This window comes from Carassius auratus, unplaced genomic scaffold (assembly GCF_003368295.1).
Source record: "Carassius auratus strain Wakin unplaced genomic scaffold, ASM336829v1 scaf_tig00049429, whole genome shotgun sequence".
Classification (NCBI taxonomy): domain Eukaryota; kingdom Metazoa; phylum Chordata; class Actinopteri; order Cypriniformes; family Cyprinidae; genus Carassius; species Carassius auratus.
The window spans coordinates 41,918-52,512 of record NW_020527114.1 but is presented as its reverse complement, the minus strand read 5'-3'; the positions used below and the strand labels follow the sequence as shown (position 1 = coordinate 52,512).

The window sequence follows — 10,595 nt, the reverse complement described above, 5'->3', positions numbered from 1 at the left end:
ACTTACATGGTTTAAATCAAGGCAATCTGTTTACTCAAACGATTTGAGTTAAGTTAACTTGTCGGGGTTTACAGTGTGCTAATTATGTGAACTGAGGAACTAGTGAAGGCATGAAAAAGACACAATGTCATTTGAGTGTTTATGCAAGAAAAGCATCACAAGTTTGGGTAGGAATTGAATAAAACTGAGTCCCGTTTTTCATGGTTAAGTCTGTGAATTGCACTGTTATAGAACAAAGCCTGTGTGTGAGTGCCTATTTGTAAATTTTGGTGGTTCAATGTTTGGTTTCTAATTAAAGTGTGACATTTTAGATGATCCCATTGAGGTGCAAGGGTCAGATCTCTTTTTCTCATTCTCTCGGTTTAGTTAAATGTGAATCAGATGAGAACAGGTCAACATCATGGCTTTTATCTCAAAATCAGAATATTAAAATGTTTTTGAAGGATCATGTGCCACTGAAGACTGAAGTAAATATTGCTGGAAATTTAGCTTTGCATCACAGGAATAAATATCATTTTAAAACATACAAATAGAAAAATAATATTTTTAAATTGAAATATTATTACTATATTTCTGATCAAAGAAATGTAGCCTCACTGAGACTTAAAAAAAAGAAAACACAAACATAATTGTATTAAACAATATTATGGTTAAGCACAAATTCTACTGTAAATGCAGTTTTATAAATCACTTTTGATATATAACAGCTGATTAATATCAGCATAATTTTAATGTGTGACCTTTTAATGTGTTGTATGTAATTGAGTCATCAGTGTTCCTATGTTTCAAATGCCTTTGTTATTGCAAACATTCATGTTAATTGATTCACTTTATAGGGAACTGGGGAGTGGAACGATCCACTCATTCTTCTCAAATTCACCTCACACCCCTGTGCGTGTTAAAGCGTCTTGATTACAGCAATTATTGGCAGAGATCATTGCTCAATGCAAAGAAAGACATCACTGACATGGCACACATCTCTCTCTATGTCTGCCACTCTCTCATCCTCCATCAGGCCGGCTGCTGAATAAGTGATTGAGAAGATCAGGAAAAAGGGAGGCTGCAACACACACATCCAGACACAACTCACACACTCACAACCTGATCACAGCGAAGAGGAAACCTTCACTAGAATAGCCATTGAAAAAAAGACACAGAAAATACATTAGCGCTTCTGCAGAAAAAGCATTACCACACACACACACACACATACTGTGGCTCTGAGTGTTCGGGCTCAGATAGGCATGAAGGACATTCTATATTCAGCAGACACATTTGCGTAATTATAGAATCTCTGCCTGGAAAGACCAGGTGCTGCCTGTGTTAGGTGTTTAATTTGAGTTTATCATGGTCAGGGTGTTTAAAATTAAATGCTTGGTCATAGTTTAATTCACTCTCCTTAATGTCATTGAGTCTCTCTGGTTACACACATACACACAAAACCCAAAAAAGCAGATTACCTTTCAACAAACCTTTATGAAATTTGCTTGCAGGTAAAATACCTTCTTGTCTCTACCCCAAAAAACACAGGACAGCAGGAGGCAGTAGAGAGCAGCCATCCAAATCTCTCTCTCTTACACACACCCACACACACACACACACACACAGTACATTTACATACATCTTTATACTGTAAAAACTTTACATTTGCTTTCTGCGTTTTTACATTCAACAAAAAAGTATGAATTAAAAGCTATATATGCACACACACACACACACACACACACACACATATATATAGATAGATAGATAGAAAACAGTTCTTTTAAATTGTAACAGTATTCCACAATGTCAAATATATGCAGCCATTTGTGAGCATAAAAGTATTACCAACCCCAGAACCATCTTCGAAAAACATTTAGTGCCTTAACTATTACTTTGTCATCGTATTTTTCTTGTCATATTTGTGTCAGCAATGTTTTAACTTCAATTATTTAATTATAATCAATAGGCGCCATAATGTCTCACCTTCATTTTTGACAAAAAAAAAAAAAAAGTTAAAACATTTGTCAGAATTTCATTAACAAGCCACACAATCTTGAAAGTAAAACAACCTTTGAAATGTGAATAACTTTTTCCTTTGATTTCTAACAAGGTTGAAGGTCCCAAAATAAATGAGAAACCAGAGAAAGAAACCAAGTTGTTAGAACTTAAGTTCCTATAATTCCACCCACATTTCTGCTTACATGCTGTCTTGTGAAGGCTTGCATGTGTTTGCTTGTGTGTTGTCTGTGTATGTGTGTTGGATTCAGCCACCTGTCAGCCCATTCTGCTGTTGATGTTTTAGGTTCCAGAACTGTGGGAGTGATCCATAAAATTCAGCCCCAGAGTCCAGTGCTGTTCACACATGCTGCCGTTACTATGAGAGACATGAAAAAGTAGACAAAAAGCAAGCAGAATATCAAAGCAAACAAAAAGACTACAGATAATTTAATACATATAGCTGTGTCCCTCTCACCTGCTTCATAATTAACAGTTCCTCTTCTATTTTTATAGCTTGACTTCGATGCACATTGCTCTTTCATTTAGCCCTTTCAACTTTTATTTTGAGTTTCCCTTTCAGAGACAGCCAATATTCAATATACAAAATGTGTGTGAGAGAGAGATACAGTGCCAGTGTTTCACAGCATGAGAGAGTACACTTAACACAACTATAAATAATGAAAACTTTCCATATCAAATTGGTTCTGTTCATAACCCGCAGTAGAAACATAATCCTAAACAGAATAACTCTAAAAATAGAAGTGTAAATGAATAAGAATATAAAAATATATTTAAATGTAAATTTAAACTATTATTCAATTGTTTGTGGTTGATAAGATTATTTAAATTAGTGCTGTCAAATGATTAATCATGATTAATTGCATCCAAAAGTTTTAATTTACACACACACACACACACACACAGAAACCACCACCTGTATATATGTATATATATACATATATACAGTACAGACCAAAAGTTTGGACACACCTTCTCATTCAAAGAGTTTTCTTTATTTTCATGACTACACTTCAGTCACACTGAAGGCATCAAGAGCTAATTGACCAAGAAGGAGAGTGATGAGGTGCTGCGCCAGATGACCTGGCCTCCACAGTCACCGGACCTGAACCCAATCCAGATGGTTTAGGGGTGAGCTGGACCGCAGACAGAAGGCAAAAGGGCCAACAAGTGCTAAGCATCTCTCGGGGAACTCCTTCAAGACTGTTGAAGACCATTTCAGGTGACTACCTCTTGAAGCTCATCAAGAGAATGCCAAGAGTGTGCAAAGCAGTAATCAAAGCAAAAGGTGGCTACTTTGAAGAACATACAATATGACATATTTTCAGTTGTTTCACACTTTTTTGTTATGTATATAATTCCATATATAATTCCACATGTGTTAATTCATAGTTTTGATGCCTTCAGTGTGAATCTACAATTTTCATAGTCTTGAAAATAAAGAAAACTCTTTGAAAGAGAAGGTGTGTCCATATATATATAGAAGTCTCATAGGCTCAGCAAAGCTGAATTTTTTTGATCAGAAATAAACTATAAACAGTAATGTTGTTGTGAATTATTATTACAATTTAAAATGACTTAATATTTAGTATTATATTCTTCTCGTATTTGTGCTGCATGATTCTTCAGAAAGCATTCTAATACGCTGATTTGCTGATCAAGAAACATTTCTTATTATTATCAATGTTGAAAACAGTCATGTTGCTTAAAATATTTATTTAAAAAGAGAGAGAATTTTGTAAGACTTTTTGATGAATAGAAAGTTGAAAAGAACAGCATTCATTATTTGAAAGATTTTTGGTAATGCTGTAGGTAATGCCTACGGTTGCAGGTAATTTGACACTAATATAATACAAGTTATTTCATAATAGGAAATAACAATATTTCTGAAAAAGAAGCCTTCCCACTGGGATATTAGATAATATAAAATGCTCTGGAGGGAAAACTTGATCTTCAGCACACATGTCCAGGCCTCCAGGGTCACCATTTCTGTTCCAAACAGGTCAGCTATTTAGAAAGATATAACACACACACACACACACACACACACATATATACTGTATATATATATATATATATATATATATATATATATATATATATATATATATATATATATATATATATATGTATGTATGTATACATATATATTCCTGAACAGCACATTTCATTTTCTCTACAATCTCTTCTTAATAATATTCACAATCTATTCCTTTGGCATGAAATATGATTGACAGTTCCACAAGTACATTAATAATGCTTCACGAAAACCACATCTCAGAGTCTTAAGCCTGAATTTTGATCCCTCACTTTTCACACTGTACTGTAGATTAGAACACAGGCAGATGCGAATTCGTTTTTATCACTTCAAGTTAACTGCGTATGGTTTTTAGTCATCCAAAACAGAACAGTTCTTTACAGAAGCTCACAATTCAGTGGGATTTTGTATTCATGGTTTGAAACCCTATCTACAAAACACTTCATATTTATTTCACATAAGAAATTAATGCTTTATCCATGATATAAAACCTTATAAAAATTAATAAAAGTGTTTCAGTCATGAGTTGTTAACATTGCATATATACATGTCACGTTCCTAGACAATTTTAATATATAAAACTAATGTTGTCCGTAACATTCTAAAGCCCTGTACACAGTGTACGATCTATATAAGTCTGATTGCTGCTCATCAGACTGTATGAACATGTTTATGATATGTTTGGTGTCAGTGAGCTGGATTTACATTTGGTAATGAAATGGTGACTTGTATTGACTTGTATTTGACCAAGACTTGTATTAAAAATAAAATATAGTGGGGAAAGGATGTGGTGGTGTGTATCAAGTGGTTTGTTGTCATCACACTAATTGCAATCATTTACAACCCTCAAACTGTTCCAAACCTGTATGAGTTCCTTTGTCATTGGCTACCAGCAACTGTTTATTTACCAACATTCATTAAAATATATTCTTTTTTGTTGAAAAGAAGACAGAAATTCATACAGATTTGGAACAACTTGCCCCAACTTTTGGGGGGAAATATCCTCATAATGGTTCTTCATTGGACAGTTGTAAATCGTTTGTGGCTTAACACATGACACTAAAGATTTTGGATCACAGGAATCTATTAGGATTGACAAAATTTGTCCAAATTATGGCTAAAATAATACAGTATGCACCAGGCTTCACATGTGGGAAAATCAAATTAAGTTAATATTAAGAATTATGCTAAAATTATGAATTGACTTCCTTTACATGGTCTCAAATATTGGATAAAAATATATAAAAAAAATTAAATATATTTATATTTATATTTAAAATTATATTCAATGAGAAAAAAAAGAAGGTAGGGGATGATTTTCTCCAGATTTGGTTGGACATTGAAAAGGTTTTGATGAAAGATTATGAAGGCAAGCATTGCATGCAGAGTGCACCAAAGAATTCATCACAAAAACAACAGGAACATAGTAAGTAGCAGTCACGGTTCATTTCAATGTTATGCTGACTCTAAAAGCATGACAAGTTTTAGAATATCATGACAAATACAGTCATGGCCAAAAGTATCAGTACACTTGGTAAATATGATCAAATGAGGCAATGAAAATTAATCTGCATTGTTAATCCTTTTGATCTTTTATTTTAAATAAATAAATAAATCACAAAATCAAAACTTCCATTGGATATTAAGAATTTAAATTGGAGGAAAATATAATTATGAAATGAATGTTTTTCTCAAATACACATTGGACACAATTATCGGCACCCCTAGAAATTCTTTAGAGTAAAATATTTCTGAAGTATATTCCCATTCATATTCCCATTTCGAGCACTCCAGGGCGATTATGAACATGAAATTATTCAGCTATTGCTTCCTGTTTCACAGAAATATGAATAGGAGGGAAAACAAAGCCCAAATTCCCTTAATCATCCATCAAAATAAGAATAACCAAAGTTTATATTTCTAATGTGCACCAAAAGAAATTTGAGCTTCACAAATTAGTGAAATGGTTTTATGAAAAGAGCTTGAGCAGTGAAAATTCCCATTTCCACCATCAGGGCAAAAATTCTGAATTTCCAATCAACAGAAAATGTTGAAAACTGCCTGAAAGAGGACGTGTGTCTATATCGTCCTAATGCACCACGAGGAGAAGAGCTGCATAGCTAAAGACTCTCAAAATACCACTGATGGAGAACTGAAGAAAATAGTTGAGTCTTGGGGTCAGAGTTTGGGAGGATTTCAAGAAAAATTCTCCCTGCTCATCCAAAAACAAACTCCAGCATATCCAGTTATCAGACATAACTGGAACTTCAAATGGGATTTGCTTCTATGGTGAGATGAAACTAAAAAAATTAGCGTTTTAGCACCAAACACTCAAGATGGGTTTGGTAAACACAGGGATAAAAAGTACCCCATGTGTAAAACGAAATATTCTGCTTTATTTTTGATGGTGTGGGCCTATATTTCTGCTGGAGGTCCGGGGAATCTTGTTCAGATAAATGGTATCTTTGATTCTATCAAATACCAACAGATAAAAAAATCTAAACATGAAGGACTCTGTCAGAAATCTTATAATGACCATGTTTGGATCTTCCAACCATACAATAATCCAAACACAAACCTCAAAAAATGGGTCGCTGGGCACAAAACCAAGCTTCTGCTATGGCCATTCCAGTCCTCTGACCTGAACCCTACAGAAAATGAGTGGGGTGAACTGAAGAGGAGAAGTACCCACATGGAGCTGGGAATCCAAAGGGTCTGGAGTGATTACGGATGAAGCAATGGTCTCTGATCTCTTGTCAGGTGTTCTCTAACCTCATCAGGCATTATAGAGTTATAATAATGTTTATTGGGGCTTCTCAGACATTTTATAAAATAAGATGCCCAGCAATCCAGAATTTTAATTATTAATAATTTTAATTTTAGTAATTATTTCATTTTGAATCATCGTGTAGGAGTCTATTTTTTTTTCTTGTCAGGGTTTTGAGAGAATGTTCAGAAGTCTCTCTCAATTGCAAATATCATGAGTGTGTCTATTACGCAATCAATCCATGCATCGATTCTGACCGAAGACACTGAATAGACATTGCGCCTAAATGCTAGTTGGTGAAAAATGTCAAACCCCCCTGGAGACAGAAAAAAATCAAACTGTCTATTTTTCTCTAACACAAACAGTTCTATGGGTCAATATTGATCTGAAGCTCAGTGTGAAGCTTGAATGTGGAAAACTGAAAATCCTTAAAAGGTGGACATGTTTTGTATGTATAAAAAATGGGTATACAGGTATGGATTAAAAAAATACTTCTGTGCGTTTTCAAAGCATAATAAAGAAAAAGCACAATAAGGATGGAAAACAACAGCATTTACCATTGCGCCATTAGAAACGATTTTGACTCTGAAATTGCTAGTAAATTTCACAATTAATAACAAAAAATGCCAAGTAACAGTAAATTAAATGTAAAATATTGAAGGAAAGAAAGAAAGCTTCAAAGTATACAATGTTTATTTATCCTCAAGTTGTTCCAAACATTATTTCTTCCCTATTTTTTGATGCCTCATTTCTCTTATACGAGTGTAATGGGCTGTCAAAATAAAAATGGCCAAAAAAAAGTATTATAAAAGTACGAATTGTGCAATATATTCCAAGTTTTCTAGAGCTACACAACAGAGCTAAATTATTTTGTTATAATCTGGAAATTAAAATAAAGTTATTCATAACACTGAATTACTTTTATTTTCTACATATATACAAGAAATAATATGCAAGTTTCACACAGATTCAAGTATTAAATTAATGTCTTCAGACTGAGTAAGAGAATAATAAGTAGGAGTATGTGTGGGTTTGTCAGAATCTGTAAGTAGCTGAAAAATAATATACTACATCCATTAACTTAATTTTAAGTTTAAAATTCACATATACAAAACAAAAGTGCATATTTTAGGTGCAATCACTGCATTGCGTGTGTGTGTGTGTGTGTGTGTGTGTGTGTGTGTGCATGCAATATTCAAATAACAACTTAACTGAATGACTGGCAAACCAGCTGCCATTTGTGCACACACACACACACACACACACACACAAAACATTACTCAATCAATCAAACTGCCCAAACTTTCATGCTTCGTTAAACCACCAATATCAATGAGGCAGAAAACATTTTGTGTGTGTGTGTGTGTGTCTGGTCGCAGAAAGACATCACACAGATTTGATAGAGATTATTGGTGAAATAGGATTATTTAGCCAGCATTTCAATAATTATTATGCAAATGTTTGCATCTGTAGATGCTAGAGCTGTATCAAGACAGTTTGTGCCCCAGTATTTCTGTTTCCCTTAGCTCATTGTGACAACCCACGATACAATGTAAACACGCCTAGTTACAGAGAATTAAGCATGAGAAAGTAAGTGATTCAGACTGTATGTGTGTATTTTCAGTGTTTTAACAGATGTTTGGATAAAATGGACCTTAATCACACATAATTCCAGTAAAGCAAAGGTCTTATATTAACACTGCGTATTTTCTCTCTCTCTCTCTCTCTCTCTCTCAGACACACATGCTCAGGTCCTCAGAGCTAAAGCTGTTTGACTGGATGGATTCAGCTTATCCTAATATAATCCAGTTATACACAGGAGGTCTGACACAGGCAGACATTACAGTGCTTTGTATTATTATTCATTATGACTACTGTAAATGATCGGATTCTACCAATAATATGTCATAATGAAGTGGCGGGTTTATGTAACAACAAAGACATAAAAGCCATTTGCCCTTCATTTCATCAGTATTATCTTTTAAAATGAGTATATAAAGGGTTTTTTAACCTAAAACTTTATACATGTGCTCTGATGTTTAAAAAAAATCAAGACAATGGATGCAGAGTTCAAAGACATTGTTCACCCCGAAATTAAATGATAATTTACTCACATTTCATATCATTCTAAACCTAGAATTAAGAAATTAATAAGACTTCAATGTAGGCATGTGACATTCTCATTCAGTTACAATGAATAGGAACAAAAACATTTATGGTTCGAAAAAGGTCACAAAAGCCTCATAAAAGCGTTTTTTTATGACTATATTCCATGTTTTCTGACTGAAATGATACAATAACAAAATGTCAAATGTATTCACTGATAATCTTTCCTTCCAGTGGACCATTAACTGGTGATTGGGACCAAATAATTAGGCTAAGTATTGAAGTTGAACTCAAGAAGGGAAACTATCAAATTCCTGAACAAATAAATGAGAGCACTTTTTATGAACCAGATTAAATGCTTAGTTGAAAATATTTGACAAAAAAAAAAAAAAAAAAAAAAATTATTGGTATATAGCACAAATGGGTCCAGGACTGCTAAGTAGTGCCTATGGGTATATACGTTGAACAATATACAAAAAAATAAAAATAAAAATCAACTAAATAAACAAATAAATAATAAATATACAGCCTAATAGAAATGAATATGTTATTACTTTTTTAATTCAATTTAAAATAAACGACACACCTAAAAGTACAGTATAGTGAGAAAACAATAATCATTTAACATAAAAAAATGGAATCTTTTCCAAAAAAGAGATTTTACACATTTATTTTTCATAGTGTAACTTGGGTTTTTATACATTAATTTAGCTGCATTTAAAAATTTAGGATGGAGATCATTTGCATGAGGAATATCATAACTGGGGGTCCATGGTACCTAAAAGATTGAAAAGCCCTGGAATAAACTACAATATGATTATTCTAAGTTGCATTTTAAATAGTTTTTGCTAAAGGTCCTGTTCATTGAACAGGCCTTGGAAAACCAAGCAACAAAATGTCTCTTGCAGAGTGCCATAGAAAAAATACAAGGTCACATTCATTACAGAGTAAAATGATACCAGTTTTTTTTATTATTATTATTATTTTTTTTTTTCAGTTGATCTACTCCTTTAAAAAGAAATTGAGAGTAAAAATAATCTGGCAACATGCCATGCAAAATTCCGACAGCGGTAATAGCTCTTTTAATGACTTTTTAATCGACCAACCTACACATACACACACTCTCTCTCTCACACAAACATACACACTCACTCACTCTCTCTCTCTCTCACACACACACACACACACACATACACACACACACACGAGCAGTTCATTAACCTAAATCAAAAGCAACTGAGATTGCCCTGTTTATTAATTTTAGAAGCTGGATGGGAGAGCAGATAATATTCACACAGACTTCCAGAGACCTCTTATTATGATACAACATAACAAAGCAAACAACTTCTTTCTCCTGCCCACCTGTTCCACTCAGTGAATCCCAGCAGCGTGTGCTGTGTTTTTATTTTTTCAAACTCGACGCTCCTCTCTTCTCAGCGCCGCGCGACTATAACTTCCGCGTTGGCGTGTCCCGACGTCACGCGGAATGTGAAGCAGGAAACGCGGATGTGTTGCGCTTAATCTGCATCTACAGGTATTCACACACAACTCTCTTTCTTTACTTTTTGCATTCTTAACAACACAAGACGACGTACTGCTATTTTTAATCATGTGTTTTAAAAGCCGTCAGTTTAACCTCGGTGACTGGTTCTGATAGGATTCGCTTAATCCGTATGTGTGTGT

General features: G+C 33.9%; 1 protein-coding gene across 1 annotated transcript in view; it reads left to right on the top strand.

Annotated features, from left to right (window-relative positions):
- The first annotated feature begins 10,211 nt into the window (after positions 1-10,211).
- LOC113089365 (protein EFR3 homolog A-like) overlaps positions 10,212-10,595 on the top strand; it is a 35,805-nt gene continuing 35,421 nt past the window's right edge. Inside the window, exon 1 of the mRNA XM_026255987.1 lies at positions 10,212-10,446. The gene's annotated coding sequence lies outside the window, so the exon portion shown is untranslated. The remainder of the gene's footprint in view (positions 10,447-10,595) is intronic.